At 40.6% G+C, this 24122-nt stretch overlaps 1 protein-coding gene across 4 annotated transcripts in view; it reads right to left on the reverse strand.

The window, feature by feature from the left end:
- Positions 1 to 276, reverse strand: part of VIT (vitrin) — a 103102-nt gene extending 102826 nt beyond the window's left edge. For all 4 annotated transcript variants that reach the window (XM_059405426.1, XM_059405425.1, XM_059405424.1 and 1 more), the window contains exon 1: positions 35 to 276. The gene's annotated coding sequence lies outside the window, so the exon portion shown is untranslated. The remainder of the gene's footprint in view (positions 1 to 34) is intronic.
- Between the last annotated feature and the right edge of the window lie 23846 nt (positions 277 to 24122).

Genomic DNA, 24122 nt, shown 5'->3' on the forward strand with positions numbered 1-24122 from the left:
CTATCTACATAGCTGAGTAATTCATCAGACATACCTTGTTTGAAGAGAGCAATTTTTTTTTTCAAAAATTTTCCACCACACAGAATGGATATCCTTTTTTCCTTAAGCTTTTCTGCATCACAAATCCCATCCAAATTATCCTAAAGAAGAAACAAGGAGAGGTCCAAGCAACTTTTCTCTTTTCTCAGAGGAGCTAATCAAACATTCCCATCAACCTCTCAGCACTTTGAAAAGCACATTTTAGCCACACACACACACACACACACACACACACACACACACTCACACACTGCTTCTCACACTGGTTTTAGTGCTGAATTAGGCGGTCCTCTTTCAAATTTCCACTCCCACTTGCTTTTCTTTGGGGTAAGGATTTCTAAATATTCTTTTCTAGCCTAAAGCACACATTTTCAGTAAGCAAATTCTATAATTAGAAATTCTAAAAAGTGGAAGAGAAGTGCCTCGATAAAATGGGAAATAAAACATATACTTTAAAAAGGACTTACATGGGGCAATTAAATTTTCTTTCTTTTTCAAATGCCAGTGAACAGCTGATCAAACTGCATAAGGAAAGAATGCTGCGGCGCCAATACCACCACGCTGGTTCCACTGGGCTCTCACTCTTAGAGTTGAAAACACTTACTTTTCCTACATGGTAATGCTATTTTTTGGTTAACTGGCTTCGGTCCTTTCTGTGTTTTGGCAAGCTTAATGAATGACTGTAGTCGGTACTGCCAGTAACAGGACACAAGATAATAATAGTGGGAAACAAAACCTGACTCACGTTTCAAAAAACTAATGGTGATTCACGTCTTAAGTGAAATCTGCTGATTTTAGTTATTATTGGTGTCATCAATTAAATGGAGGGGATTCAGACTCAAAACATCCATGTGCAGGAGCATTTCGCACCATTAAAAAAAACACAGGAACGCGTACATCTGGCACTCCTTGAGAGTCAGTAGGACGGAGCATCTTTTCTCTCCAGCAGGGCGGGAGGCAGCACAGAGCCATTCCTCCTCCTGCTGGGGAATGTGCACTCCCGCAGCCCGAAGCAGACTCCTCACTCCCAGCAGCTGTATCTGTGGGCACCGACTTTGCTCCTTATTTAAGATTAAGGCTATAACACTATTTAACTTTCCCCCCTCCATTTGGTTCTGCATTTAAATTATTTTAGTCCTGTTTCTTCCTTCACAAAACCCTGAGCCTAAGACCATTTGTAGTAAAGGTGGTGTTGCCCATACGGAGGACGTCTGATTCCACCGTCAGGGAGTCAGGGAAGGTTCAGATGAAATATACCCCCAAACCGAATTAATAATGATAATAATAATAATAATTATCATTTATTGAATACTTACTTTTGCTAGGAATGGTGATAACCCTCTACGTATATCACCTCATTTAATACTTAGAAGAACCTGGAGAGGCCAGTGCTATTATTCCCATTCCTCCGATAAGAGAACTGAGGCTCAAAGAGATAGTAACTTTTCAGGGTCACCCAGACAGAAAGGTAACAGCTGGGATTCAAATTCAAGGCTGTGTGATTCAGAGGCAACTGTGCTATTAGCTTCTATATTTCTTTGGAGCTTCTTCTCTTTCACTAATTTGTTTTCTTGTGGTAAATAAGGCAGAAATCAAATGCAAATGTATTGAAATGCATATAAAGAGAGGCTCAAAGAGAAACGCAAGTTAAAAGCAATAATGTGCAGTGATGAAAACTTTTGGAACTACAGTAGTCACTGTAGTGACTCATCTCATCTGTGGGGGACATAGTACAAGACCCCGAGTGGATGCCTGAAACTGACAGTAGTACCGAATCTTACACGTACTATGTTTTTTCCTATATGGACATACCTATGATAAATTTCAATTTAGAAATTAAGCACAATGGAGTGCCTGGGTAGCTCAGTGGGTTAAGCCTCTGCCTTTGGCTCAAGTCATGATCTCAGGGTCCTGGGATGGAGCACCGCATCAGGCTCTCTGCTCGGCAGGGAGCCTGCTTCCTCCTCTGCCTGCCTCTCTGCCTACTTGTGATCTCTGTCTGTCAAATAAATAAATAAAGTCTTCAAAAAAAGAAAGAAATTAAGCACAGTAAGAGACTAACAACAATAACAAATAATAAAATAGGATAATAACAATATACTGTAATAAAGGTCCTATGAATGTGATTACTCTCTCTCAGAGTATCTTACAGTACTGTATTCTTCTTATGATTGTCCAAGACAGTACACAGTGCCTGCACAGAGCGAGGTGACAGACAGAGGCACTGTGCATAGTGTTGGGCTACTGTTGGCCCTTTGGTGATTCATTAGAAGGATCATCTGCTTCCAGCCCAGGCTGACTGTAGCTAAGAGAAACTGCAGATAAGGGAGACTACTGTCCATACGGATGTTTGTACATTATGAAGGCAATTAATGCTAGTGCATTAGTGAACCTTACTAACCATCTAAAATGGTACACTAGCAAATGTTTTGTTGTATATGTTTCATAATGAAAAGAGAGGAAGAGAAATTCTCTGTTCTTTTTTTTTTTTTTTTTTAAGATTTATTTATTTATTAGAGAGAGACCGCACAGAGGGTAGGGGCAGAGGGACAGAGAAGCTCTGCACTGAGCACACAGCCCTGACTCAGGGCTCAATCTCACAACCCTGAGATCATGACCTGAGCCTGAGCCAAAGCCAAAGCCAAGAGATGGATGCTCAACTGACTATGCCCCCCAGGGACCCCTAGAAATTCCCTTTTTAAAAAATGTAAATGGAGGGACATCTGGGTGGCTTGGTCAGTTAAGCATCTGCCTTCCCAGATCATGATCCTGGGATCCTGGGATCGAGCCCTACATTGGACTCCCTGCTCAGCAGAGAGCCTGCTTCTTCTGCTGACTGCTGCCACCCCCTGCTTGTGCGCTCTCTCTTCTCTGTTAAATGAATAAATAAAATCTTTTAAAAAGTTTTCTTAAAGTAGTGAAATATTACCTTATTTTCATTAGATTGACAAAAATGAGAAAGCTGGAAAACGGCTATGGCAGACATGTGGTGGCCCCAAGAGGCTGCTGAGGGTGTAGGCAAATGTGACCATTCTAGAGAGCCATCAAAGTACTTAGTCACAGTACGTGTGTGCCCAGGGACTCAGGAACTCACTGTGTCGGACATAGTCCTCAGTTAGCTTCTTGCACAGGGCCATGAGAATTCTGTCCTTGGAGAACTAAGGAGTTAAGTATGGGAAATGCACAATATGAAATAGGCAATAGGGCCCCTGGGTGGTTCAGTCGGTTCAATGTCTGCATTTGGCTCAGGTCATGATCTCAGGGTCCTGGGATCGAGTCCTACATTGGGCTCCCTGTTCAGCAGGGAGTCTGCTTCTCCCTCTCCCTCTGCCACTCTGCTTACTTGTACTCTGTGTGTGTGTGTGTGTGTCTGTCAAGTAAATAAATAAAATCTTAAAAAAAAATTTATGCAGCAGCTAGAAGCAAAGGACTACCTGTGGGGCTTGAGCGTGGATTCCCCAGACCAGATCGCCTCAGTCTGCCTGTTGGTCTCAGCACCTGACATTTGACAAGTAACTTAACCTGTTTCTTAGTTTTTCCATCTATAAATGGGAAAAATAATAAAACCTATATTGCAGAGTTATGACAATTAGAGGAATTAATATTTGTAAAGTTCTTGGAACCTTACCTCATGTGAGGCAAATATGATATTAGTGTTTTTTAATTAAGTACAATGTATATCCAATACTGCTGTATTCATTTTACGTTGCTGGGTAAAGTTAGGGTCTTAAGACAACAGCCGCTTAGCGGCTCACAGTTCTGTGGGTCGGAAGTCCCGGCGTGGCCTGACTGGGTTCTCGGCTCAGGGTCTCAAGAGGCTGAAATCAAAACATCCCCTGGACTGGGCTGTTGTCTAGACTCCGGGAGAGAGAATGCACCTTGAGCTGGCTCAGTGGTTGGCGGAATTCAGCCCTTCAGAGCAGTGGATCGTTGGCTGTCAGCCAGGGGCTGTTCTAAACTCCCGAGGCCATTGTCCGCCCCCACCCTGTTACCCCACAGGTGCCTCCGTGTTTGTGCCCGTCATGGCATGCTTTATACTTTTCACGCTTGGCTTCTCTCTGACTTTCTCTTCTGCAACAAGCCGGAGGAAACTGCTTTTACTGGGACTCTGTGAGGAGTTTAGGCCCACTGGGATGATCTTCTTATCTTAATGTCAACTGATTAGTAACTCTAATTACACCTACAATGTTGCTCCGCCTGAAACACAAGATAATTGTGCCCCAGGGGCCAAGATCATGGGCCATCTTAGAACTCTGCCTACCCTAGTTATTGGTTTTAAAAACATTCCTTTGAGGGAAAGTGAGAAGCAGAATGAGAAACATAATACAATATTGAAACGGTTAATTTTATGTGTCAATTGTATGCGTCTAACTTGCTGAAGGTGGATCCTAGATTTCTCAGCCTCCAAGTTATCTAATTCCTTAGAGTGAATCTCTCTCTCTCTCTCTGTGTCTCTCTCTCTCCCCCCTCTTGGTTCTGTTTCTCTGGAGAGCCCAGACTATTACAAATGCAATTATGAAAATTAAAATGATGCACATAAAACAACAACACACATTTTGCAAGGAACACTTATCAGTGAATGTATACTCAGCAGACCCAGGGTGCTTCCGAGCCTTGAGCCTTGTCCTAGCCATTCCTGATGGCTTCTCTTGGATAGCCGCACGGATCACGGGCTCGCCTTCTTTACCGCTTTGCTCACATGTCAGATCCTGAGTGAGACCCTGCTTGGACACCCTGTTTGAAATGGCCCCCACCCGCCAGCAATTCCTCTTCCTCTCCTCTGCTTTCTTTTTCTCATAGTGCATATCGCATTTAAACAATATTTACTATTTAATTTTTCATTGTGCACCCTCTGCTAGAATGGAGGCTCTGGGAAGGCAGAGGTTTTTATCTGTTTCGGTCACTGACCTATTCCTCCTAGCTCTTTGAACTGACACGTGATAGTTATATGGTGCGTATTAGTTAAGTGGTTATAAATACGTTAGAATGCTTGCCTGGGGGGAACAGGAATGAGAATGGGGAATTGGAATTAAATGGAATAATAAAAACATTGTAGCAGATGTCCCGGTGTCTGGTGTGGATCGGCGATGATGGTGCTGAGAATTGACTGCACCCTCCACACCCGAGGCCGGCAGGAGCCATGCCCGAGCAAAGGTCAAGCTGAGAACCCCAGGGAAATCTCTGAAGCTCTTTAATGAAAATGCAATCACAGCTTCCTGGTAAATGGCCTTGAGCTTGCTACATGGCACAAACTGAACTTGTAGATCGTCCCCAGTTGAGAACAGAATTGGTGATGTTTGGTTTTTCCTGATTTACTGCTTGAGATTCTGTTTCACTTATAAATCACCTACAGATGCTTGAAAGCATCAATTCTTTCCTAAATAACTGTTTGTTACTACGTAAACGTAGTGTCCTGGTCTTTACTGTATCCAAGACAAAACCTCAAATCTCTCTTAGAACATTCTCTATTAAAAGTTTTTATTATTGTCATAAACATTGAACTTGATGGCTCTTTAAAACACGACCTTATATATTTTTTTCCACTCTGGAGATAGAACTCGGGGAAATCAATGCCCTCTTCATATCACAAATCCATTATTTTATGTGACTTTTAAAAATGCAGGATGGCAATTTAAGAGGCTAAGTAATGAGGTAGACTTTTCAGACCCTCCTGATACTTTTACTGTGAGCAGTTATAAAACACAAGAGTTACGCCTTTTATAACACAAGTTCACGGAAATGTCTAAGGCTGTCTCGTGTTTGATGCTACATCAATTTTTCATAGAAATATGATTTACCTTGGACTCATTTACAGTAGTTTTGAGGCTTTTTTCTCCCTGCATTTTGGTAGAAGCTTATTGCAATAATCAGGTGTTATTTCTGTTTCCTGGACACTTTTGAACATTACTTCCAAGTACACCTGTTTTGTGGAGTGTCAGTGTGAGAATTTGCTACCACAATTAACTTTTGTTAAATTTATGGTCTTGTCTGTCGGAAGCAAAGAGGTTATTACAAGAAAAACACAACTTTCAAAAAATGGAAGGAGAAAAACTGAGAATAAGGATCACTTTTGAACAGATAGACGATGAATTTTGCCATGGAATATAAAAAAGCCTCTAACACTGGAAGAAAGCATTCTTAAGAATATATCAGATGGAAAAATTGACTAGAAATTAGAAAGGAGTTATTAATTATGGAACAAAAGATAAACTCAGTGGCGCAAAGGCGATAGTGGACCCATGGAATTCATCTTTCTCAGCCTCTTTTTTAAAAACAATGTTAGAAAGATTACTACTCCCAAATGCCTCCCTAAAAGAAAGGAGCCGAAATCACTGTAGCAAGTGTTGGACAACACCCCCACTATTCTAGGCCAAATGGACAAAAAAAAAAAAGAAAAATGCAGATAAATCACTGTGTTTGCATTAGCATAAAAGAGATTCAAAGACCTAAAGGATGATATTTGGAACTGGAGGCTCTAACATAGATCCTAGCATTAAAAAAGGCTGCTGGTCTGGCAGATTAGTAAAATGCAAAAGTACCTTATTCAAAACAAGGGCTCAAAATGTTTGGCAGGAGATCATAGGCCTTATATCTCCGTTTTATGCCAAGTAAGCAAATGGAGTCTAAAATAAAGGACTGACCCATTGAACACCCGTCAGCTGGGGCTCTGTGGGTCTAAGCCGTGTTGTGCTGTGCTCTGCAGCTCTGCTTCTCACTATAAATCTGTGGGTTGGCTGGTCAACCTCTCTTCTATGTCTACTTTTTCTGGTGCCTATATTGCAGAGCAATAGCTGTACAGGGAAGGACTTCTCGTGGCAAAAATGGCAAAGTCGGAAGAAGGCAATAGGAAATCTGTCAGGTGTCTTAAGGTCCAGTCTCAGAACTGGCTCAAGGTTCTATTGTTGGCTCATTCCACTGACCAAAACAAATTTCATAAACAAGCCCCCAGTTCGGGTACAGGATATAAGACTCTGCTCATAAACAGGCTATGGCAAGGGTGTGAATGAAGAGAGGAGGGAAGACTTTCATCACTAATATGCTGCCATATTTTACCAGGGTCCATGTTTGCCATGATGTCTTTCTTCTCATGTCTTCTGTCTGGATTCAGATTTCTTCTTGCTGATAAAAGTATTCAAGAATGCAAGAATTGATGAGTACTTTAACATAATAAAATACAGATGCCTTAGCTCTAAAATCCATCATCTTATTTAATGGGGGTACTCTAGAGGCATGCCTACTATACCACTACATAAAGCAGGATATCTATGTAGCCTCAGAGTATCTCCCCAGAGAGGAGTATCTACGAGGACACCTACTATCTCTACAACGATTCAGTGCTGTACCAGCGATGTTAACTAATGCAATTCAACCAGAGAAATCTATTAAAAGAAAGAAAAACTAGCAAAGAAGGAGGAATGCTGTCTCTATTTACCAATACAGAAGTTTTAGATAGATGTGTGAGTGTGTGTACATACACATATGTCTTTGCTCTGCCTCCTGGGGATACCTAGAAGCAATAAAAGCCCATTGCCAACGAGCCTATGTAGAACAAGTGTTGTTCTTTTGTTGGTTTCTGAATCAACTCTTGTTGGTTTCTAAATACCACTCTTCAATAGACAGAATCAAATATCCTTAGAAAATACCTGATTCTGGGGCTGAGAAGGGGAGAGTACAAGATGTTCCAGACGGAACATTTTGGAGCCAGTAAGTGAAGAAATGATGATAACACGTCAGAAGGCTACAGGAGCCACCAGGAGGGAGCTCTCGGTAGCCAAATCTGGGACAATTGGAACAACAAACTGAATAATGGTATTAAAGAATGAAAACATAAAAATACAATAATAATTTCAGGGTTTGCACTAATATAAAAAAATAAGTAAATGGGGGAGTGGAACAGCTTCTCTTTACAAAAGAGTTCCAGCTAATAAATGAAGAAAGGAAGATGGAAAAAGAAACCAAACCGTTGAGCAAATAACAGAGCAGAATGAAATGATGATGAGATACAGGATATTTAGGTAGCCTCAGAGTATCTCCCCAGAAGATCTGTATTAATTAAGTAGGGGGAAATAATATCTCTACAGTGGAAAGACTAAAAGATGTTGCCTGACCTAGCAATTGCATTTTACATCACCAGTAATTAGACAAATGATAACACGTGCCTCTTAGTATGCACTGGGAACACATCACTTCCGTGGGATCCTCACCACAAATGCATAACTAATGTTAATCACAAGGATGCATCAGACAAACCCAAATAGAGGAACGGTCTACGAATGAACTGGCTAGTACTTTTCAAAAGTATCAAGTCATGAAAGACAGACGGAGGAATGATTACTCATTCGAGGAGAAGGAGACGTGACCATCAATGCAACAGGTGATCGTAGATTTGATCTTGGACAAGAGAAAGGATGTTAAAAGGAAAATTGGTGAAATTTATATGAAGTCCAAAGATTACATAATGATGCAGTGTCAATATTAATTTTCTGATTCTGACATTTTATGTGAAATATTAGTACTAGGGGAAGCTGGGTAACAAGTATACAGAAATTCTTTGTACTCTTTTTATAACATTTTTGTAAATCTGGAATTATTTTAATATGAAGGGATACATTTTTTAAAAGGGAAAAAGATAATGTACATATGTAAAGTTGGGTTAGAAAGCCATAAGTTTCAAGAGAAATATCATATTTGTACCAGGAGACCTATATTCACGTCTTTTGGCTCTTTAGCCTCAAACAGGTCATGTGGACAGTCAGATTTGTCATTTGTAAAGTGAGGAAGATAATTGGCTTGCTCATTTTGAATATCAAATGGGATAAGTTGATTAACAAAACACCCTATAATCTGGAAATTGCACAAATTGTAATTATTAATAACAATGTTGATGGGGCCTTGTTCTGGATAAGATCAGAGTGAGTATTCAGGAATCACATCTTTTTAGTACTATTTATAGTGCTCTGGAGAAGAAGTGCATCGCACATTTTCAGGTTTTCTAATAGCAACAATTGTGCTGGCTTGTAAATCTATGCCGATGTAAAGCCGGTGGCAGCCAGGCTGTGATGCAAGGTGCTGCACCTGGAGAGAAACTAAACTCCTGCCATGGGCTGAAAGGAAAGGCTCCGTGTACCCTGAAAACAATATAGGAAGAGGGCCTGGGTCTCTTTTCAGGAGGGCCCCAGGAATGCCTGCACAAAGCCCACGCAAGCCTTCCGCAGAGGTCACATGGACCAATATGTTTGTCATAATGCTGGGTCTTAATGGGGATTACCACCTGGAAGAGCGTGGCCAGGTGATCCCTACCGGGGTGGAGGGAGCCGAGTGGTGGTAGTTATGCTGTGGGAAGGTGGCCCCAGCAGCCCCCATCGGCAGTGCAATGAAAAGAGCTTCTGTTGGAGAGAGCCAGGTCTGAGATAGGACAGGATGGCCGTGAAATCCACGAAAGAAATGACATAAAAAAAAAGATTCTTTGGTTTAACAGTATTACCAATAAGACTATGAAATGGTCTGGAGAAAAAAAAAAAAAAACCCCACACACGCACAATGAAAGAATCAAAAGACAAATGACCAAATGGGAGAAGATATTTGTTAGCAATATGACAACTGGTTAATATGTGTAAAATATAGAAATACTTAAAATCAATAAGAAGACTTCGAAAGAACCACCAAATGGAAAAAGAGGCCAATGGCATAAACAGATACATACACACACACACTATAAATGGGCAATAAACAGGTGTAAAAAACCCCATTTAACCCATCTGGACATTCAATAAACACAAATTAAAGTGATACTGAAACACCATTCTCAGCCTGTCAGGTTGGCACGATTTGTTAAGTATTTGGCATCAGTGTGGGGGAAGACCAGTATTCTCGTGGACTTCTCAGAGCAAGCAGGAGTACACCAAATATGTAGTAGCCATGTCAGAAAACATTTTGGCAAGCTGTTCCATGAGGTGAAAAGAGTTTGTATTCTTCGACCAAGAATTCCCCTCCTAGGAATTGATGCTGAAGAGAAAACGAGAGATGTGGTTGTATCTAGGTACAAGGCAAGTAAAAAGCATAATTTATGCTGCTTTCCTGAGCTGAAGGTTACCTGGCAAACATCCGGGCTCTCACTGGGGTGCGGGTGGGGGCCTGGGCGGGGCCTTTCCAGGGTTCTTGGCACAGAGCGCATCCTTGATTCAGTGCCACCCAGCATCCTCCTGGGCATTCACTAATGTCCTGGGTGGTGCCCCAAAACCTTGTTTGATATCAGCCCAGGAACCCAGTGGAAAGCATCGGAACTCCTAATGCAAGATATTATGTGTAATTTGAGAAGCTTTGCCTTTCTGTGCCTCTGGTCTTGGGAAACACTAATAATGATGATAATGACAATATTAGTAATATTTAGTGAGCATTTACTCTATACCAGGTAGAGTTCTGAGCATTTTTCATAACTGAATTCAGTTAACCTTCAAGCAACCCCAGTGAGTAGCCATCATTTTAGAAACGAGAAAACATAGGTAGAGAGAGAGAGTGACATGCCCAGGGCCACATAGCTGGGGAAATGGGGTCCAGGTTTAAACCCAAGCAGCCGGTCCCCTGCCCGTGCTGTTTCTATATACACTGCTATGTGAATCAGGACAGAAAAAAAGATGTAAAAGAGATTGTTTAAAATCATAAAGCAGGACTCACACGTAGGGCCTATTTATTGCTTGAAAGGTAATAATAAAGGACATAATTTGGAGCACTTCCCCTGGCAGCATTTGCAGATAATTTCACATTTAAAAATCAAATAAAGAAATCCTGACTAGATCCAAAAATGAGTATTGAAAATCTTTTTTTTTTTTTTTTTTTTTGAAAACATAAGCCACTTGAGGAGGAATACCTTGCTAACTGAGAAAAATGGGGGAAAGTGTGGTTCGGAGGAGCTTATTTTTCCAATTTTCTGAATGCACCATTTAATGCAGCCTGGAGAGTCTGTTTTTCAGCCAAGGCCCGTTTTCTGTGGCCTGGTTTGTCTGGCTCTATTTCCACGCTGCTTTTAGGTTGAAAAAGCTTAATTCAATTTGCTAGTAAGAAAAATGTTTGCCTTCCCGTGTTTTGTGATATATTAATATCTAAAAAGATTAATTAGCTTAAAAGATTAATTACAAAGCACTTGAACTAAATGAATGCTAATTATGATGAAAGCTGAACATAACCACTTCATTAGCAGAACACGGAAAACGAAGATGGCAAGATGGAGAGATCATGACGTTCCCAACCACGTGACAGGGGAAGCCTGGGGGGCATGTCCAGTGGTGGACTGAGCCATGGGGCCATGGCAAGGTTCCAGAGTCCTGGGTGGGTGAACGTGACCACCAGGATTTGCTGATTTAGCAAAATCGTGTTTAGAAATACCCTCAGGAATTTTGAAACCCTGAGTTGGGGCCACTGCTGGAGTCAGTGGGTGTCAGCGTGTAGATTCACCTCTTTCTGACAATTTCTTCTCATCCTCCCTGGAGGGCACGCCTCCTATCTGTTCCTTCAACAAAACTTTCCTTCCCAGGTCTAGCCCCAGCCTCTTCTCTCTTGGCCCCGGTGCTCATCTTTGCTTGTTGGATCCACTTCAATCTATGGAAAATATATGCTGAATTCTATCAAATCCTAGTTGCCCCAGCTGTGGTTCATTACCATCTTAATACTTAACAGGCCCCTCAAACCAAATTGTCCAGAAGAGCTTGTCATCTCTGCCCTGGTTTGTAGGTAGCCCCACAGGACAAAATCAGAGAAGTTTTACTACTTGCTCTCATTCCAGTCTCATTGTTTTTCTTTAAAAAAAAAAAAAGTATATATATATATATATATATGGGCACCTGGGTGGCTCAGTGGGTTAAAGCCTCTGCCTTCGGCTCAGGTCATGATCCCAGGGTCCTGGGACCAAGCCCCGGCAACAGGCTCTCTGCTCTGCAGGGACCCTGCCTCCCCCTTTCTCTGTGCCTGCCTCTCTGCCTACTTGGGATCTCTGTCAAATAAATAAATAAATAAATAAATAAAATCTTTAAAAAATATATGCATATATATATTTAAAAATTTTTTAGTGAGGTGTAATTCACATGTCATAAATTCTCCTTTTTCAAGTGTACAATCCCATGGCTTTTAGTATATTCACAGAGCTGCGCATCAATTACTGCAATCAAATCTAGCACATTTTCATTATTCCGGCTCCCTCGCCATTCTCCCAGTCTCTCCTCCTCTCAGTGCCTGGAAACAACTCCTCTACCTTCTACCTCTATCCGTTTGTCAATTCTGGAGGTTGCCTATGAATGGAGTTACAGAGTACATGGCCTGTTGTGATCGGTTACTGTCATTTAGCAAAATGTTTTCAAGGTTCATCCACATCGTAGCATTTGCCAATATTTTGCCTCCTTTTATGACTAGATAATATTCCATTGTGCTCATTAGTTCTTCTCTGGATGATTGTATAAATTCCTAACTTGTTCCTTTGCTTCCGGTCTGATTCATCTCCCCTTTCTCTGTGTTATTGCCAGAGGCATCTGCGAGCATAAATCTCATTATATCCCGCTTAAATTTTTTTGGTGGCTCCCCACTCCTTGAGGAGGTTCAAACTCCTGGGCATGGCACGTGAGTTCTAGGATGCGTCCATTGACCTACCCAGCTACTTTGCCAGCCCGCTGCTCCTGTATCCTAGGCATGGCCAACGGGGACCACCTGTCCCATTTGTTCTGTGGGAGGACATCTTCCTCTGTGTGTAGGTGCAGCCCTAACACCAGGACCGCCTTTCCTCCAGACACTGTCTAGCATATTCCTGTGCATCTTACTCTATTTCCTTTCTAAAAATTTGTTTATTTTATACATATATATATTTGAGAGAGAGTGCTTGTGTGAGTGGGGGTGGTGCAGGTCGTACGCAGGCTCCACAACCAACACGGCGCTGATGTGGGGCTCAATTTTCATGACCCCAAGACCACGACCTGAGCTGAAATCAAGAGTCCAATGCAAACCGCCTCACCCATCCAGGCACCCCTCCTACTCTGTTTCTAGATCATCCCCTCTTCAAGTTTCCATAGGTCCTAAAAGGCAATTCTCTTGGGGTATGTGTCGCTTGCTATAATTATGTGTGAATATCGTGAACTTGAGTCCAGAAGCTAATTGTGCTCCTGTCTCTATTCTCCAGGCCTCGTACAGAGCCTGGAATAGAGGCAGAAATTGATAAATGTTTGTCAAATAAATGCTTGGAAATAGAATATAGTATTTTTCATGTTTCTGTGTGTAGTTTACAAAATAATGAAGAATGTGAATATTTTCATCTGGGCACCTGTGTAATAACTAGAGTGACCATATAGGAGACTGTTCTGTGAAAAAAGAGGCAAAGCTACTACTAAGAAGAGTAGACGTTTCATTGCTTTGGAGTGGCTTAATTTATTTATCAAAGATTCTCTAGGCACTTTGCCCACTACCCTATTTTACTCTGACACTAATAGCACAAGAATCTCAGTAAATAGCTAACTTGTAGAAAGAGTCTGTTTTTGAACTTGAATGTGCAAAAGGGCTTTTACCCATGCACCATAAATTTTGATTATGAAATTCTTATAGAAATCTTGTAGGCATGATCATGGGGTCTGTGGGTGGCTCAGTCATTAAAGCTCTGCTTTAAACAAATACAGCTCAGGTCATGATGCCAGGGTCCTGGGATCAGGCCCCTAGTCAGGCTCTCTGTTCAGCAGGGAGACTGCTTCCTCCTCTCTCTCTGTTCCTCCCCCTTATGTGCTCCCTCTCTCTCAACCAAAGCAGAGCTTGTGCTCTCATGAGCTCTCTCTGTCAAATAAGTAAAATCTTTAAAACCAAAATAAAGGCTTGATCACTATATGTAAGCATGTGTTTCTACACGCTAAGTCTAAGAAGGCAAAATAGAATTTCTTCTTTTTAGGAAGTGAGTGACTGACTCGCTTAATTGATCAGTGCTCTACATGGTGTTCTGCTACTGGAGCTAATTTCCATGGTTTGTGTTTGATATTTTTGAGGATTTCATAAAGACTTCAGTTTAATAGAGTTCTGGCTCTCTTTATTTCGTAACAACAGTAGGAGAATGTACTTTTGGAATTTTCAGTTGATGGTGGAATTGTAAAAAGTTAATCGACTTGGCAAACAGATTTGCAGGTATGTAACATTCAAAGGGAGATTGAAGCCTTGTGTGCCAAAGCACAAGAAGTCTAAGTGAAGCAGGGTTCTCAAACATCAGATATGTTAAAATTAAGTTAGGTAAGCTACCCGAATAGTTCTTCTTTCTCTTGTGACTTTCTCCTTCTCTTGCTGGAAAATTACTTGAATGAGCTAGTGGTACTCTTAGAATTCAAATTCTGATTAGTAAAATCCTACAGATTTCCCTCAGTCCCTCTCCACAGGGCCAGTCTCAGTTCTCCTAAATGTTTTTCTGGGGGAATCTATGGGATTTGATGGCTCGGAGGCTTCAAGAAGGATAATGAGTTTCTATGAAGGGCTTTGATTTCAGTCCTAGCCAGGGCAGAGTCTCATGCGTGTTATCGAGATGATCATTGCCTGACAAGATCCAGAAATCCTAGTCCTCTGGCACCTGAGCAGTAACAATGACACTCAGCTTCTGAAAAACCTGACCTTGTGCGTACTCGAGGCTAAACAGGATTTTTAAGAAAAGGGTTTGGGGATGGCATGCAACCTTAGGGTTCATTTATAAAAACATATTTGATTAAATTATTTTCTTTTCTGAACTGTTAAAGCATTGGTTGGTTTTATTATCCTGGTGTAACTAAGCTATACCTTGCCCTTTTTGTTTTCTAGTTGCCTCAAGGGTAAACCTTTTCTTTCCAACTGGATTTTAAGAATACTGACAGCATGGGGTGCCTGGGTGGCTCAGTTGGTTAAGCCGCTGCCTTCGGCTCAGGTCATGATCTCAGGGTCCTGGGATCGAGCCCCACATCAGGCTCTCTGCTCAGCAGGGAGCCTGCTTCCTCCTCTCTCTCTGCCTGCCTCTCTGCCTACCTGTGATCTCTGTCTGTCAAATAAATAAATAAAATCTTAAAAAAAAATACTGAGAGCAGAGTCTGGGATTTAGAATTTTCATTTTCTGGCAGTCTGACAAATACAGTCACTACTGAGCAAGACTGGTACTTGTTTTGGACTGACACTCCTACTGATTAAAATTTTAAACTCAAAAAATGTCAAAAACTACTCTTGGTCTCAACCCAAATCCCAGCAAGTTATTTTGTGGGTACTGATAAAGTGATTCAAAGCTTATATGGAGAAGGAAAAGACCCGGATAGCCAACACAATATTGAAGGAGAAGAACAAGTTTGGGGGACAAAGTACTGGACTTCAAGACTTAGTATAAAGTGGGGTACCCTGGTGGCTCACTTGGTTAAACATCAACTCTCTCTTTAAAAAAAAAAAATTATTTATTTGTTTTTTTGACAGATCACAAATAGGCAGAGATGCAGACAGAGGTGGGGTGGTGAAGCAGGCTTCCTGCTGAGCAGAGACCCTGATACGGTACTCGATCCCAGGACCTTGGGATCATAACCTGAGCTGAAGGCAGAGGCTTAACCCACTGAGCCATCCAGGCGCCCCAAGCTTCCAAGTCTTGATTTTGGTTCACATCATGATCTCGGGGTTGGGCTCTGTATTGGGTTTGGGACCTGCTTAAGATTATATCTCCCTCTCCCCTCTGTTCCTTCCCTGTCCACCAAGAAAAGAAGAAGACTTAGCGTAAAGTTATAGTCAGTGCAGTGTTGGCAAAAGCATAGACAAATAGATCAATGCATCAGAATCGAGAGTTCTGATATAGACCCACATAAAGAGACAACTTTGATCTTTGAGAAAGGAGCAAAGACAATACCGTGGAGAAAAGTCTTTTCAATAGATGATGCTACAACTGGACCTCCACGTAGAAAAAAAAAAAAATGAATCTAAACTCAGACTTCATACCTTTCACAAAAATTAACTCAGAAGGAATCATAGATCTAAATGTAAAATGCAAAACTGTAAAACTCCTAGGATATAATGTAGGAGAAAATCTGGATGACCTTGGGTATGGCAGTGACTTTGAAATACAATCCAAGGCATAACTCATGGAAGAAAGACTTGATAGGCTGGTCTTCATTAAAACTGATAACTTGGGACACTTGGGTGGCTTAGTGGGTTAAAGCCTCTGTCTTTCAGCTCAGGTCATGATTTCAGGGTCCTGGGATGAAGCCCCACATCGGGGGGGGGGGTCTCCGCTCAGCGGTGAACCTGCTTCTCCCCCACCTCTCTGCCTACTTGTGATCTCTGTCAAATAAATAAATAAAATATTTTTTAAAAATTAAAAATTTAACAAAAAAATCGATAACTTCTACTCTCAAAATTGATAACTTCTACTTTCTCTACTTGAGAAAATGAGAAGATTAGCTATAAACTGGGAGAATATATTTGTGGAAGACATAACTGATAAAGAACTATTACACTGAATTATACAAAGAATTCTTAAAACTTAACAAGAAAGTGAACAACCTGATTAGAAGGTGGCAAAAGACCTGAACAGACATTTCATCAAATAAGATATATGGATGTCATATAAGCATATGAAAAGATACTCCATATCACACGGCATAAGGACATCATAAGTTAAATCAATGATTAGATAGTACCATGCACCAATTAGAATGGCTAAAATCCAAAAAACTGACAACTACTCATGTTGGTGAGGACGTGAGGCAACAGGAACTCTCTTATATTGTTGGTGGAAATGAAAAATGGCAGAGTCACATTAGCGGATAATTTGATAATGTCTTACAAAATCAAACATACATTTATCATACAATTCAGCAGTTGCTTTCTTTGGTGTTTACCTAATTGAATTGAAAAGTTATCACCACACAAAAATCTACACATAAAGACTTATGGAAAATTTATTGATAAATATCAAACCTTGAAAGCAAACAAGATGTCCTATTGTGGATAAATGGATAAATAAACTGTGGTACATCCAGACAATGAAATATTATTCAGTGCTAAAAGGAAAAGAGAAAGTCTACATATTGGGTAATTCCAACAATATGACATTCTGAAGGAGGCAAGGTTATGGAGATGGTAAAAAGTCAGGAGTCAAGGGGTAGGAAAAGAATAAATGAAACAAGATGGGATCGGGAGGGAGACAAACCATAAGAGATTCTTAATCTCACAAAATGAGGGTTGTGGGGTGGGGGTGTGGAGAGGGTGGTGGGGTTGAGTGCTATGAAGTGTGCAAACCTGGTGATTCACAGACATGTACCCTTGGGGCTAATAATACATCATATGTTAAAAAATTTAAAAAAATTTTATAAAAGTCAGGAGTCAGGGGAGAAGGAGGATGAATAGGTGGAACACAGAAGAATTTTAAGGCAGTGAAACTATTCTGTGTGATACTCTTTGTGTTTTTAATTTCGCCGTTAATGGAGCGTTCTCATCAGCATACTAACATGCTCTAAAATCTTCCATCTTGAAAAATAGACCAACAAAAATTCTTTCTCCCATGGCTCAGTAATCCCATCTAGGTATGACTTCAAAGCTTGGCTCTACTTCACGTGCAAACTTCTTGAAAGTTGTCCGTATTTACAGTGCCCTCTTTCTTATTCTCTCCCCCACCTTTTCTTTTCTTTTTTTTTTTTTAAGATTTTTATTTATTTATTTGATAGAAAAAGATCACAAGTGGGCAGAGAGGCAGGCAGAGAGAGAGGAGGAAGCAGGCTCCCTGCTGAGCAGAGAGCCCGATGCGGGACTCGATCCCAGGACCCTGGGATCATGACCTGAGCCGAAGGCAGAGGCTTTAATCCACTGAGCCACCCAGGTGCCCCCCCCAACCTTTTTAATGGGACTTTGGTCTTCACGACTCTTCTGAAACTGCTCCTGCCAAGGTCACCTGTTACCTCCACAAGGTCAAGTACAGTGACCACTTTCTTGTTCACTCTTACTTGACCTTGCAGTGCATTTGACACGTCCTCTTTCTTGAAATACTCTTCTTGCAGCTACCCTAAGAGCATGACACCCTTTCTGATTTGTCCCACCTCATTACCTCCCCTCACGATAGTCCTACCTGACTACTCTTCCTTCTCTCCTTTGTTGGCATTTCTTTCTTTGCTTTCTCCTCTACTTGTTGGTATCCCCAAGGCTCAGTCCCAGGCCCTTTCCTCCATTTTACTCACCTCCTAGGTGAGCCATTGAGTCCCATGATTTTCTCTTTTCTTAATGCCAATAACTTCTTTTCTGCATGTGAGGGTCTCTGACTCCAAGCTCTAGACTTCTGATAACAGCATCAGGGCAGGTGGTACACACAGAGTGTGTCTCTTTTCCTTTACCACAGCAATGACTGTCCTGCCTGGTCAGCAAATTAAGATCTGTCTGGAGATAATAATAATAATAATAAAGTAAAATTTATGATTTGGAAAGACTATTACTTATCATTAAAGAAGATTTCTTATGATAAGTTATTTTATGATTTCAACATAAGAAAGCTTATTTCTTACCACAATAGCCGAATGCATTGCAATTTGTTTTAGTCTCAAGCTTCCTGGCTCTAAATATAAAAGTGAACCCAAGTCAAACAGAGTGCACATTTTCTATGTGTGGCCTGCCTTCCCTCTTCCCTTAATTTTGTAGTTGGAAACACCTTAGAAGGAAAAATAGCTGCACTTTGGGCAAAGTGAAGTAAAAATGTAAACCGCATCTTGTGCGATCTTGAACAAACGTATGTTTCCCATCGCTGCGTTTTGTGGCTGGGAGTAGGCTCTGGAGAGAAAATGGGGAAAAGAAATAGAAAAATATCAAAGCACATGCATAAAATCATAAAAATAGAAGAGGCGGCTGTGTGAGAGCTTTAAAAAAAAAAAAGTAAACTGATCTATTTAGTTCTCATGCCAGCTGAATTTTTAGCATCTCTAAGAATAGGTTGGTAAGAATGGAAGATGGGCTTTCTCCATCAAGCTTCCCTGTCTCTGCTGAATTCAGGTTGCTATTTACTCTCCGTCTTTTCAGACAATTGATTCAAACCCTAATTCAGTCCTCCTACCCAGAGGACTTATTCCTTCAGCAAAATTTCCCTTAGCTCATCTCAGCACAATCACTACTCTGCCTCCCCAAGCAAAGGAGATATTCTCTCCCCCTGCCGCCCAACCCACACCCCCCCCCCCACCTCCAGATCTGCCCAAATGCCTAGTTAATACTCTGGAAATTCCTGCAGAAGCGCCCACACATTGAGCCTATAAACTTTAGAAGAGCTGTAATTATGAATCAATGTGGGGTTGCTAGTAGGTTTAGGAAGGAGAAGTAAAGGATATTGCTGTGAAAGTTAATTTTGGGGACAAGTGGCTGTTTTCATACTACTCTGCAAAAATGTCTCCATTATGCTTTGTTCACAATTGCAGAGGTGGGCTTGGGGGTGAAGAAGAGAAAGAGAGGGTGTTTCTTAAGTAAGATCATACAATATGCATTTCATTGTTTCTGAAACAACTGGCTCTATCAGTTTATTGTTCAAATTTTGTGTTTTGCGGCCATAATCTGTGAGGTTATAATCTTTAGGCTATATTCAAAGGCACAAGAACACATCATGGAAAGAAATAAACCTCCCTATCCCTGCCCTCAAAGAGTTTTGCAAGGAAGCAGGTAGCATAATGAAAAAGGTTGTTAAACAATGAAAGTCTAAGGAGCATGCAGTAAATTCTTCCTGAGAACAAATAGTGCAGGATCAGAAAATACGGTAGTGAGTAAGATTGAGACCAGGCAAATCAGTGCTGAAGTTAACAGCAGGAAGAACAAAAAGAAGTTGGGGGAAAGTGAGCAGGCACTGCACTCTTCATTAGCTCTGGGAATTTGGGGGAAAGTGTCAAACTATTTTGAGCCAGAGAGAATTTGGCTTAGCCCAAGAATGGTAATTACTAGAACGCAGAGTCTGACAAGAAGAATGAGGCAAAGCTGAAGTTCAGATATTTTTTCCTTTCTCCTTAATTTTGAACAGCTTTATTGAGATGTAATTTATATACCATAAAGTTCACTTGTTTAACGTGTATAGTGATTTTTTTTTAATCATGAAAAAACTGTATTTAGATTTAGCCAGCTGGACTCAGTTTAGATGATCCCAATTTTGTTGGCAACATCCAAAGCATCATAGTCAGGGGCCAGCCGAACGTATGCCTTCTTCTCTCCATCAGGCCTGATTAAGGTGTTGACCTTGGCTACATCCATGTCATCGAGCTTCTTCACAGCCTGTTTGATCTGGTGCTTGTCGGCCTTGACATCCACAATGAACACAAGCATGTTGTTGTCTTCTGTTTTCTTCATGGCCGACTCAGTAGTCAGGGGGAGCTTGATGATGGCATAGTGGTCAAGCTTGTTTCTCCTAGGGGCGCTCTTTCGAGGGTATTTGGGTTGCCTTCAGAGACGCAGAGTCTTGGGTCGTCGGAATGTAGGTGATGTGCAGATCTTCTTTTTTTGTGTGACTGTGAACGCCTTTCAGCACCGCTTTCTTGGCTTTCAAAGCCTTTGCTTTGGCTTCGGCTTTGGGAGGGGCAGGGGCTTCCTTCTTAGCTTTCGGCACCATCTTCGTAAAAGGGCATGTGTACAGTGATTTTTAAAGAGTTGTGCAATCACCAAAATCTAATTTTAGAACATTTTTGTCATCCCCAGAATAAACCCCAGACCACTTAGCAATCACTCCTCTTCTCTTCTCCACCCAGCACCTGTCTCCATGGATTTGCCTATTCTGGCCATTCCATATAAATGGAATCATATAATATATGGTCTTTTGGGACTGGCTTCTTTCACTAGGAATCAATCACAATTACAAGGTTCATTCATGTAGTAACATATATAAATTCTTCATTTCTTTAATAGACAGATAATAATCCATTGTTTGTACAGATATACCACATCCATTTATAATGTCATCAGTTGATAGACATTTTGGAGTGTTTCTACTTTGGGGCTATTATGAATAATACTACTATGAACATTCATGTACAAGTTTTTATATGGACATTTTTTTTTTTAAATTTCTCCTGGGTAGATATCCAAGAACGAAATTGATGGGTCATTGGTAACTCTATGTTTAAGATTTTGGGGAACTGCCAAACTATTTTCCCAAGTGAGTGCATTATTTCACATTTCCACCAACAATGCATGAGAGTTTCAATTTTTCCACATCTGTGTCAACACTTGTTACTGTCTGTTTTTTGATGTTAGCCATCTGAGTGGGTGTGAAGAGGTATCTTATTGTGGTTTTGATTGGCATTTCTATAATGACTAATGAAATTGAGCATTTTCTAATGTACTCATCGGGCATTTTTCTTCTCTCTTGTTACTACACATTTATCCAGTATTTCTCAATCTTCCATCCTCTCTTTTCTCTGGAGATCTGGCACAAAACCTGGATACATAGGACCTATATTTTCTGTGCTGAAGCTGTCTTCCAAGGAAACTCAAGGACAAGTTCATTACTATTGATTCTGGACAATTGAAATTACTAAATTTGGTTCAATTCAAGCCAACAGACTTTTATTAAGTGCTTTGGTGGCATTTGCATTCAGACTATTGAAATATTATACACTTACTGACCATAAGGCTTGAAATTTACTAGAATTTATAAACTATAGGTTAAATCCATTAGTAAGTATAAAATAAGAAAGAACTAAGTAAATATTATAAGAAAATCACAAAAGTATCTATGAGTGAAGTGAAAGCCTTCAAAATATACTTATCCTTGGTTCAATAATCCACCACTAGAAATCTACCCTAGGGAAATGATTGCATATTTCTGTAAATGGTTAGGTAAGGTGATGTTTGCTTGAGGATTATTTCTAATTGTACAAAATCAAAGAGTTTGAAAGGTAAATAAATTACAACATATTCATAGAATAATTACATATTTATTTAAAATACTTTACAAGTACATTTATTATAATATGCATAAAGTATGGGAACTCTCCAGTGACCAGAAAAAAAAATGAAAACTAGAGTAGTAAACAGGAAAGCTGGTGTTGTAGTTGGCCTGGGGAGAAGGGGTTGGGAAGGAGATGTTTTTTTGTTTGCTAGGGATTTGGGATTTGACACTCACATGGGGACAAGAGATGAGAGCTAGGATACCTGACTACACAGCATCCAGCTGGACTCCTTGAAAGACTACAGCCACAGGAGTGGGGGAAAATTCTCTTCAGGAGCAGAAATGACATGGAACCATCTGGCTTGGTTAGTCTCTGGGGAGAAGCAATAAATATATTTTGAAAATTTGTAGTCATGGACCTGTAACTCCTGTAGGATTGGGGCCCACATTATACTAAGGTCAAGAGGACTCCAGGGTAGGAAATTAAAAAAAAAAAAAAATCCTCCAAGCAGAGGCCCCAGGGTACCTGTCAGAAGACAAGAGACATGTGCTCTGAGGACACATGTCTGCAATGCAGAATGTACCAGGTCACCAGCAGATCAAGTTCAAGGAAGAAAAACACATAATCCACAATTCAAGGTCAGTTTCTTTTCCTTCATGATTTTTTTTTTCTTGCAAGATTCTTCATTTTTCCGAAGTTTTAAAGGAAGAACCAAATTCATTTTTATCACTTTCATCTTTAAATGGTCTTTCTTGTTTCTCTCTGGCAGCCTGGAAACCCTGCCTTTGTTAAAGTATAAAATCATGACAAGTCTGTGTCAGTGAGGATGATTTCTGAGTGGAACTGAATGGGCTTTTTAAATTGGCTGAATAACAGCCTGCCACAACTATCCATCAGACGGGAACCAGTTTTCTGTTTTGCCTTTTTTTTTTTTTTTTTTTTTTTTTAATGTCCTTGCTCATGCTTTCTTTGTTGTTGGCATTTTGTGATTACCTATTTGCTTGTGGTTGCCGGTGCTTCTAGTTGATACCCACCTGTCTGAACCGTTGTCATCTATTTGATTCACTGCACGTCAGTCTGGCTTCGCAGATCCCCGGCACTCTATCTGTAATTGCTTTGCTTTGCAACACCCATTCTAGCTCTTAGTTTCTCCTTGGTGTTTACAAGGGGGACACATTCTTCGGCTATCATGACACATCCTGCTTCAGCCATCAGTATTCTTTTAGAGGAGTTAATGTGATTTAATTCATGCCTTGTAAAAAACAGTCTCATTCCTGTTCCACTTAGTTTGGAACATTCTGCTCCAGGTTTCTGCTGACTTGGACTTCTTCAGTGATGGTATAACCTATTTGAACAGAAACTCCTGTTCGTTGAAGACTTGTTCGTTGCTTGAGAAACCCACCTGGCATTTTAATTCCTGTTTTATATTCTTGCGGATGATTTTACTTGTAAGTTTTAGTTTAAGCTCAGAGGTGGTGTGCTTCCCAGCAGTACCCCTCTAGATTGCAATGTGGACAGGGAGAAGCGGGGAAGTGATGTCTTGTGAGGGTCTGTTCAAGGGGACTGGAGATAGTTCACCTGAAGAACAGAACACCCAGGAAAGTCATAAGGACTGTCCCCAATATTGGGATATCCCAATATTGGGATAGTGGGGGAGAGATAGGAATAATTAAGAAAGAAGTTGTAGCGTTAACATGCGGAGCAAAATGGGAACCAGACCTGCAAAACAACCTCATAGATGACTTTGCAAATGAGTGCTTTTTAACTAACCGTGGGGTTTGAAGAATCAAGCACAGACTTTGAGCCCAGATGCAGGGCTTCGCTCCCCTTCCCACCTGCATAATACACAGTCCATAGTAGGAAGAAAAAAAATAGGTGTATGAATTATATATGCAGTTCTCTTAAAATTTAATTGATTTAATTATGAGATGAAGCTTGGAAATAGGGTGTCCTTATATTTTATGCTTTTTTGTCTCTTACCTCTAGGGGAAGAGAATTTTGTGATGTCTCAATATTCTTTTTATGATTTACATGTCCTTACCCTTGGGGTATCGTGTGAAGAAATGAGACAGCACTTTGGACAAGTAGCTTTTATTTTCTCTTTACTCTTTGGACTAATCACTAAGGTATACAAGTTAAGAAATATGAAGGGTATTTTGTTTCTAAAGTAACCTACACTATGTATGTTAATGTACTGGTCGATATGATTGGCTCCTTGCTTTTTTCAACTCTTAAAGA

Source organism: Mustela nigripes, chromosome 7, assembly GCF_022355385.1.
Source record: "Mustela nigripes isolate SB6536 chromosome 7, MUSNIG.SB6536, whole genome shotgun sequence".
Lineage (NCBI taxonomy): Eukaryota > Metazoa > Chordata > Mammalia > Carnivora > Mustelidae > Mustela > Mustela nigripes.